This window comes from Thermobia domestica, chromosome 10 (assembly GCF_964235325.1).
Source record: "Thermobia domestica chromosome 10, izTheDome1.hap1.1, whole genome shotgun sequence".
Lineage (NCBI taxonomy): Eukaryota > Metazoa > Arthropoda > Insecta > Zygentoma > Lepismatidae > Thermobia > Thermobia domestica.
In genome coordinates, this window is record NC_137463.1 from 9,334,741 (window position 1) to 9,344,853 (window position 10,113).

Consider the following 10,113-nt stretch of genomic DNA (forward strand, 5'->3'; position numbering starts at 1 on the left):
GGAAGAAAGTAGGAACGCTTTCAAAGTCTTAACTGGAAGACCAACTGGAAAATAACCATTAGGAAGACCTAGGCGCAGATGGGAGGACATGGACAATGGATCTCGCAGAAATAGGAATACAAAGTAGAAAGTGGATCCAGTTGGCTAAGGATAGAAGTCAGTCGAGAGCTTTTGTGAACGCGGCATTGAACCTCCAGGTTCCATGTTAGCACTGAATTTTACTGACCCCCTATTGACAAATATTACAACTATATAAACAAGTGATTTTCAAATCACTTATAGGGATATTTTATGAAAGCACTAATGCCAATTAAACGATCACCGAAGTTATCACTTGTGCGTATAACGCAATAGAAAGCGATGTTGCTTGTAAGCAAAAGAACCTAAATAAATAAATAAATAAATAAATAAATAAATAAATAAATAAATAAATAAAGGAGTTAAAACTCGTGAGCCAACATAGAGACCATTTTGGCATTGACCCTCCAAAATAACATACGTTAACAACAAAATTGTTTTCATGTTTTTCCAGTTTTCTCATAAGAAGTAAGTTTAGTCCATCGGCAAGTTTAGTCGGGGAACAAATAGCCTGACTGCTTGTCACACACATATATAATAAAATATTGCAATCCCAGTTCGATTAAAGTTACTTTAATAATCACCAAAACTTATCACGATAGTTATTTCAATAAATTAAACTATTTCTGTTACTTTTAAACTTTGTATTTCCTTAATAAATATCATTCATTTCGCAGAAATTAAAAATACATTTCAATCATTTATGGCTTCCTTACTTATTATATCTTTAACAGCATAAATAAAACAAGTTGAAACAAGTCTGGCCACAAGATTTGTTATCATAAGGTACCGGACTATTATCTTTGTTGTCCTATAACTAAATATACATTAAACGTTGTCGTTGCATGCTGATGTCATCATTGTACCCCTAATTAATTAATTCAATGAATTATTATTTATTTATAATTTCAATACTTTATTGATTTGTTTACAAATATCCTCAGAGTGTATAAAAAGTCCGGGGCCATGGGTCAACTTCGTTATGAGTAAAGGTACAAAGAAAGAAAAAAAGAAAAAGAAAAAATTGGAAGGGAACAATGTTACTGGAAGTAGAAGGTTTTCAATCTTTAAATTGTAAAATGTTTTCAACTAAACTAGTTGCTTGGAATCCACACTGGAAGGCGTTCGCGTTCTATGTTAAATGAAAAAGCAATGTTGCCAGTTCAGCAAGCTGTTCCCTTTAGCCCTCATTATATCAACAATAGGGAATTTTGGGAAACTTATTCGAGATGTCCTAGGTTCCTTCACACAATAATGTGCACGTTCCTCGTGTGCGTAGGCTTTGTTAACCACCTTCTTTACTTACTATTATTTAGAATCGACATTAATTGATAATAACAATAATAACCATGTAATAATTTACGTGAATTGAGACGCCATTTTAGCTGTTAGGACAATTTCAACAAATGCAAAGGAATTCTACTTTAAAAAAGAATCTTTATTATTCCTTTGCAACAGCAATCTGATTTATCATAAACGTGTCAAAAAATTTTAATTCAGAAGATATATTTCACGTTCGTCTTTGAACACTTAAGAACCCTATTACTATTATTAAATTAAAAAAAAAAAAAAAAAAAAAACATAATTGCTCATAATTGAAAATACACTGAAGAATTATTATTAAACAACTTTCAAAACACAAAGAAATTATCTAACTAAATTCAGAAATAAAATTTGTATTGCTTAGATTAATCTTTATTCACAGCTATATATCGGGTGTTCTAAAAATAGCACGCACGGATCACGGAGTACTATCCTACAACTCAAAACAAACCTATATATATATATATATTTCGGGTCCTCCTCTGGAGATGCGAATTGTACTACGTGGCAACGTCGCAGATAAAGAACCATAGATTAGATCTACTAATTCATGAAGTAATTACATCAATTCTTTCCAGATGGCAGTTAAAGTCAATAGACGTTGACACTAGCACCACTTATTACCTTAATAATCGATGTAAATGTTTAATAATGGATTTGTAGAGCAATGCTAATGGTTCCAAGTTAATATGCGATGTTGCCAGATAGTGAAAGTTTAATTTCTCATAGCGGTTGAAGGAGGTCCCAGAGGGCATTCCATCATATAACCAGGATTTATTTATATACAGGGTTTTATTTCGACCTGTAGAAAAGTGCTCTGTAGTCCGTGAGCACTATTTTTATAATTACCCTATATATATATATATATATATATATATATATATATATATATATATATATATGCATTTTAAAAAGGAAAGGAATAAATCTGTAATGAACATATTGTGACAGCTGATCTGGATTAATTCATAATTTTCTTAATAAGTGTCGCTGTAATCGATTTCCAATAGTTAGGTTGAGTTGAGTTGATTTTGAGTTTAACGTCCCTTTTCAGCAGCGAGGCTATATGAGACGTGGACCTACTGATTAACGTGGAATCCGAACCACATGAATCGAACCCGGGTCTCCCGCGCCAAAGGAGCGTACGCTAACCGCTTAGCCACGGATGTGCTCTCCAATAGTTAGGTACTTATAAAATTTGCATTAAAATAAATTTCACATTTTCTTACAATATTATGCTTAGGTATTTACATGAATAGTTTCTGAAATACTAAATCGTTATTTTCTACACATGCAAGTCAAGATACATATCAAATCAAAATTATGATAATAGCCTTGCGTGTTTTCTACACATTTTAAAACACACATCACTATCTTACTTTAATACTGGCCCATACAGAAATAGAAATTACGTACTATTCGTATTTTATAATTCACATTCCATTACTTACAATTAAACACACATATTATCAAAACATAATTTAACCTAGGTCTGTAAGCATGCATCTGTACCAGAGTCAAAGTAGAAAGGTTGGAATTAATTTTGTTAACATCACCAAAGAATCATTTTAAATACAAGTATTGCTTAAACTGTACTTGTTCCATTGATATTAATTTGCGGTGATTACATATGCAATAATAAGTAACATTCTACAAAACTAGTTTGAAGAATTTTATCAATACTATAATTTTGTATTCATTGAATTGGAAAAACAAAATTTAACTTTTATTTGCCAAGACTCTTTCATTCTGCTAAGATATTAATAATTTAAATACGTAGTAAAATATTATGCACTGCTCGGAAATACAGTCAGTTTATTCTGTGGAAGGAGGGGCTAAAACAAAACTAGCCACAAATCTCTTACTATCACGTTCAGTTTTTGCCACGAAATGCTTGCAGATTGTTCGTAATTCAGATTTTCACTCATATATATACATATCCGGTACGAGGTTTATCCACACTGAATACATTACAATTTACAATGGAAGTAAGAAAGAAAGTACATCAATTATAAAAAGGATATTTAAAGGTAGCATCGAAGCATTAGCCAGATAATACTGAGGGAAACAAAATTTGAGAAAGGTCAATTGGATGATCAGCCAGAAGATTTTAATAAGGGATCTTCTTCATGAAGCGATAATGTAAAATATCAAGTATATCTGTCTCATAAAAAGTGTCAAAGCTATGAATTATTTACTTGTTTCCTCTTCATTTTATTATTTAAAATAACATTTTATATTAATTTAGCCTGGTATACGAATGCCTTATGTAGATGATTGGTTGATTTGAAGTTTAACACTTTGGCTGCCGGATCTGAGTCACCCAAGGTTATGTAAGCCACCTTGTGTATCAATTTGATACACACTAGCAGCCAATATGTTAATATCATTAATCACCAAGGCTATATGAGATGTGGAAGTGGTAGAGCGCTTACCTCTGGTGCGTGGGGTCCCTGGTTCGATCCCCGACGAAGTAAGTTTGTAGTGGACAACACCATGCTCGTGGATTTTCTCGGAGCACTCCCATTTCTTTCTCCCACTTTCTCATTCCACCAATTACTCCATCATCATTCACTTGACATAATCGTAGGACGTTAAACATAAATATTTCATTTCATTTCATTTTCATGAGGATCTACAGTTTACTATGAAGTCGGAGCCATGCAGGATCCTACCGGGAATTAAACAGAGGTTTACCGCGCCGAGAGTAAAATACCAAGTATTTTATGTAGCATCAGAGGTAGATCTTTTATTATTTCAGAATTAACAAGCCAAAACTGTTCCTCAGTGTTCCCTACGATAATTCACACTCTCACTGTATATAATAACGGAAGAAAGACCAGCGATTTAACTTAGATTAAAGATTGCATAACGACAAAGATACTATATTCGAAAACTTTTTTTTCTTTGTCAAAGGGGCCGCGGAGGTTCAGTGGTAGAGCGTTCACCTCTGGTGCATGGAGTCCTTGGTTCGATCCTATCTAATGCGAAGTGAACTTTGTAGTGGACAAACACTGTGTGCTTGGGTTTCCTAGGGGCTCTCCTGTTTCCTCCCACTTTCTTCATTCCACCATTTCATTCATTCCTCATCATTATCGTCTCGTTTAGCCTAGTCGGCATAAGCGTGGGTCGTAAAACTTAAAGATTTCATTTTTTTTCTTGGGAGAGAAAGGTTATAAATAAGTTATTAACCGTCTCGATTGTTATCTTTATTTCGACAAAACATTTATTTTAACTTCAGCAAAACAAGAAAACTGATGTATCGTTAAAAAGGGACATTCTCAACATTCGTGCTACTTTATGTGAAAATTAAGCTAACAAGTTTCGAGTATATAATTAGATATTAAATTCACAGTTTTTTGATGGGTAAAAACATTATTTTCCTGTTAAATAGCAAAATAATTTATTGTATTTGATAAGGGGAAAGAGAGAGAGAGCAGAGGAGAGAAAGAAGGAGGCGAGAGAAAGGATTTACTCTCATCTCGTGACTCTTTTCGTTTGGGATGGAATTTGTAGAGGGCAGCACTGAAGGTCGAACTGGTATTGAACGATGAAAGCTCAGGTTTTCGTAGAACAGCGTGCATCTTCCGCAACGAAGAATAGCAGCACACAGGCCAAACAGAAAACAGTTTCCCCCTACCTCTCCTTTTTTTCCTTTAATAATAATAATAATAATAATAATAATAATAATAATAATAATAATAATAATAATAATAATAATAATAATAATAATAATAATAATAATAATAACAATAACGTATCTCGGTTTAAACCGGTTTCTGCTTAATAATTTGACGGCCGTTTCCGGCAAGTGCAGATTATTTAAAGAGTTCTTCTCCAAAGAACTTTTTGACCATACAACATGTTTCTAGTATTACTGATTTTTGTGTAGGTTTGTTAGATGTTTTGCGTTTATCTGTTCACAGTACTTTTAGGTTCAATTGCTGTAGAGATAATGATTGGTCTTACTGTAACTTTCTGACATTTCCGTAACTTTTTGATTTCGTCTATCAGGTCTTTACACTAGGTATTTGCTTATTTTCGAACTGAATGTTGTACGTTACGTTATGAGTCAGTGATACTGCTACATCGGTGAGGGTTACTTATCGGTACATTTTATTGATAATAGTGATGTCAGATCTGTTTGCAGGTACCGTTACATCTGTTCTGATTTCTCGATCCCAGTAGAGCTTGTATTTACCATTTTCAAGTACTGGACTTGGCTAGTATTTGTAGTACGACTTGGTAACAGTGATTAGTTCCATATTATATGTCATAAACTCGTGAATGCCTTTTGCAACATTGTTGTGTCTCTTATTATTTATTTATTGTTAAGAAGTTTGATTTACCAAAACCCCTCTGTCCGTGTGTCGATCCGTCCGGGAGACATGAAATCTCAAGAATTGCTGCAAGGATCACCATCAATTTTGGGCAGAATGTAGAGGGTGGGTCCAAAGCTAGAAGTAGAGTTTGTTGGTGGAGATGATATTCCAACCAGTAGGGTAGAACTCAAACATTTCCGATATTAATGGCAATCGCTGTGGAATAAAAACGGTAATAGAACGGTTTCCTGAAATCGATTAAGAGTCCCAAGACTACATTTCAACTCCGTCCTTAATTCTCTACTAAAACTGGTACTAATAGAAATGCACTATAACTTCTGGTTTTAATATTGAACTACATACAGAAAACATGATAAGAGATAGCGACAAGGATTTTTGGAACCAATTTAGGATTCTAAGAATGGGTGCCATCTTCTCTCTTACAACGATAATATGTATAGGTTGCTATGGACAAAGGTCCGTAGTGTATGATATCACTTTCTTTATGGCCAGACATAAATATCTATGCTTTATATAGTTAGTTTAGAACATAAAGGATACGCCATTGTGAAGGAGAGTGTATTCCTTTAAAAAGAAGATATTTTGTGAAAATTAAGAAGGTAAATGATAAAGTATTTAAGCAAAATATCTTCTTTTTAAATGAATATACACTCCTTCACAATGGCGTATCCTTTATGTTCTAAACTAACTGCATTAAGCATAGATATTTATGTCTGGTCCAAATTAAATAACATGAATAGGTAGATCTGGTCATAAAAAAGTGATATCATACACTATTGACCATTGTCCATAGTAACATATACAGGGTGGTCCAAAAGTAGGTACACAGTCTCGTACTGATCAGCTCACTGCTACTGTATTTATTTCTTATTGTTATCCATAAGGTAGAATTAGTTTCTTTATTATTTGTGCTTAATGCCTGTTTACTTATACCTTAAGCCCGGAAAAGCCGAAGGAAAATAAACCCATAAGCTGGAATGTTATACTTGATCAATGCAGGGGTATATACCTACTTTTGGGCCACCCTGTACATATTTTCGTTGTACTCTCAACCCTCTATTCAAACCAGAAGTGGCAAAAATTTGGTTTTAACCTTGATTGCTATAGAGTAAAAATGGTAATAGATAGAGATGGTTTTCTGCACTTAATTCAGCGTTCCAAGAATATAGTTCATCTCTACTCTAATCTCTCTACTAAAATAGAATGGAAGTAATAGAGATCTACTACCATTTTCAGTTTCAATATTAATTGAAAAAAATATATTACGCTATTCAAACCAAACTCTTTCACGTGGTGTACATGTGATACTGGTTGTTTTACGTAGTTGATATCAATATACTTTGTATTTTTGGTCCCAAAGAAATATTACCTACGGAACTGTAACTGTCTGATATTCAAATAATAAAAAACAGTTATTGTTACCGTTTTGAAAGATAGAAATATTAAACTTTTTTTATAAACTGAGTATTAAATTTCGTAATGCCCTAATTTTCTTCTGGCACACCTTTTGAAAATGGTTGCTGTATCTAGTGATAAACTATTGCATCGATTTAGCATATAAATTGTAAGATGATACAGAAAGATACCACTAATAGTTTCAAGTAGAATAACAAGTTTTTTTTTTTTTTTTTTTTTTTGTTTCCCATACATATTTTATGTTGTTTTGGATACATTCCTTACTTAATTTTCGATAAACTTATTAGTATGTAAGTCCTAATTTGCTCTTTTATTGTTTTTCTTTTTTTAAATAGTGTAATGTCTAAAATTGATATCAATGGTTGCTCCAGAAGAGACCTTCTGTTTCTAAAACTGTAACTATTATGCAACTAGATTTTCATGATGATTTACCTTTTTGAATGAGAAATGGAATCCTGTAGTGTAGAAATTTGAAAGTTTTTTTTAATATTGCGATTTTGATACGGATATATATATATATATATATATATATATATATTATATATATATATATATATATATATATATATATATTACAGATTGTAAAATTCAAAGAGTAACACAGGTATTCTCTAAACGTACTCTTTATTTACTGTGTTTAATATTTAATGTACTATTTTGGCGTTCACTGACACCTTTCCCAGCAGATTTTCGCAACTCACGTGCAATTCATTTCACTCAGAATGTTATCTTTTACTACTCAAACATACCTCATAATAAGTTGGCTAAATATTTAATAGGTATAATATAAACATTTATATGTTTTTAATTCGACAAGTTAAACAAATGTGTCATTATCTAAGTTTAACGTACAATTAATGATTAACGTTTAATTGCTAGATTGGTTAAAACAGAATCTTTACAAAATGCTGTTAGAAGTGAGAAAGATTTGTACAAGCTGGCACAAACTTGTACGTTTTCATAATCTTCTGCATAAAGCCTCCACAGCAACAAGAGTTTGAAAAAAAGATTCTAAAACAAGGGATTAAATTATCATATTAATATATTTTTTTACTTCATCATTGCTTACCATGCACACGAAATAGTGCAAGGTAAAATTCTAAGAAACGGGCTGTGTCTGCTGAGGAAGGTTTCAGGTGGCACTGAAACAGTACAGTTAATAGCACATTAAATATTATTAAACGTAGTAAATAAAAGAATATATTTGCAAATTATTATAAATACCGGTATGAGTCAGTTCATATGCTTAAATAACACAAGTATTGTTACTGCTATCTTTTATGTGCTTGTATTTGACAATTGCATATGAAGTCAAGTAGAATAACCATTTTTTTTTTAGTTTCCCATACATATCCTATCCTATATATATATGTATGTATACAGGGTATTTCAAAACAACACCGACAATGTTTGGGAGGTGATTCCTGACACCAAGGTAAGACAAAAGTGTAGACCAGCCTGGGTACACAAATGTTTCCTTTCGGAGTTATAGGCTGCCAAAAACATGAAAAAATTAACTTTAATGGTCCGTAGCTACAAAACTGTGGAACCTACCGTAGTGGGTCAAGACTTCACTTAGTAACTAGTATGTGCTCTATCCAAATATCCATGTTCCAGAACCCTGCGGTACTTCCGCAACAATTTTTATAGAGGTAGTTAATGAATACTTCAAATTATATGCCTGTAACCTTGACCGACTACAGTAGATCCCATAGTTTGGATCTATAGGCCTTTAAAGTTTATTTTTGCATGTTTTCGGCAGCCTATAACTCCGAAACTAAGTATTTGTGCTCCCAGGTTGGTCTATACTTTTTGTCTTAGCTTGGTGTCAGGAATTATCTCTCAAACGTTGTCGATGTTGTTTTGAAACACCCTGTATATACTCTTTATACATATACTGTACTATGAGGTTTCATATATGTTCCTTAAAGAATAATTTCAGCAGAATAACAAGACATTTAGAAATAAATGTGATAACTCTTTGTGCTTTTTCCCATTTCAGCAAAGGAGGCCTTTCTCTATCTTGATTTCTCAGCAATCAGATCGAGTGCCAAGATGTCAGTGTACCTTCTGTAAAACACTAAACGAGGTGCTAAAAGGCTGGCTCTCAACTTTGGCAGCAGGAACTGTTTAGAAAATATTTATTAAAAAAAATAGGAAATAATGAAAAGAAAACTGGATGGTTCGTCCTCAGCTTACAAAAAGAAAAAAAAAGAAAAAAATCAAGAAGCCGCCCTGAAGAGGTGACGTAATATGCAGGGACAGTGCTGCCAAAATGGCAACTTCTTTTGTTTATATCCTGCAGCAAGGAAGAGAGATTATAAGAACTTTATATATATCCAACAAATGGAAAAAAAACTCTACTCACTACATGGTGCTTTTGAAAAAAAATACGGAAGACATTTTGAAGTTTAGGAAAACGTTGCTAAAAGCTTCCCTTTGACAGTGCCCTATAACAAAAAATTTAAAAAAAAATAGTGTGTGAAGACAGAATTTGCTCTTGGCCACATGTTAGGCGTTTGATATTTGCATAGATGGGTATTCATCACTGTGATTGGGTGAAAATAAAGGATATAAAAAATTACCGATGACGTCATTGCAGACAAACGGGTGCAAGTCTTTTTTCTTCTATCTTACAAAGCACACTCACTTTTTTCATCTTAACCTAAAACTAAATTGTAGCTTTTAAAAAGATTTTAAGGAAAAAAATGATATGAAAAAGGTCATAGTACCCTTATAGAAAAAAAAGATACAAAACAAAAAAAGACTCTGAGCTTTTGCCCTTACTAATAGTCCCAATAGGTAATAATTAGCCTAAAGATAATCGAAATAAAGGCTGCAAAATATTCAGCATTAATTAAATTATATCCTGTTTAGATCTGGATTTGTAGTAGATTTGATAGATCCTTGAAGAAAAAAAAAACACTATAAAGAGAGAATGATATTTAAGATT

At 32.7% G+C, this 10,113-nt stretch overlaps 1 protein-coding gene across 3 annotated transcripts in view; it reads left to right on the forward strand.

Annotated features, from left to right (window-relative positions):
• The window catches only part of Sh (Potassium voltage-gated channel protein Shaker), a 907,958-nt gene extending 898,297 nt beyond the window's left edge, over positions 1-9,661 (forward strand). For all 3 annotated transcript variants that reach the window (XM_081727649.1, XM_081727648.1, XM_081727651.1), the window contains exon 8: positions 9,163-9,661. The gene's annotated coding sequence lies outside the window, so the exon portion shown is untranslated. The remainder of the gene's footprint in view (positions 1-9,162) is intronic.
• Positions 9,662-10,113: the final 452 nt, after the last annotated feature.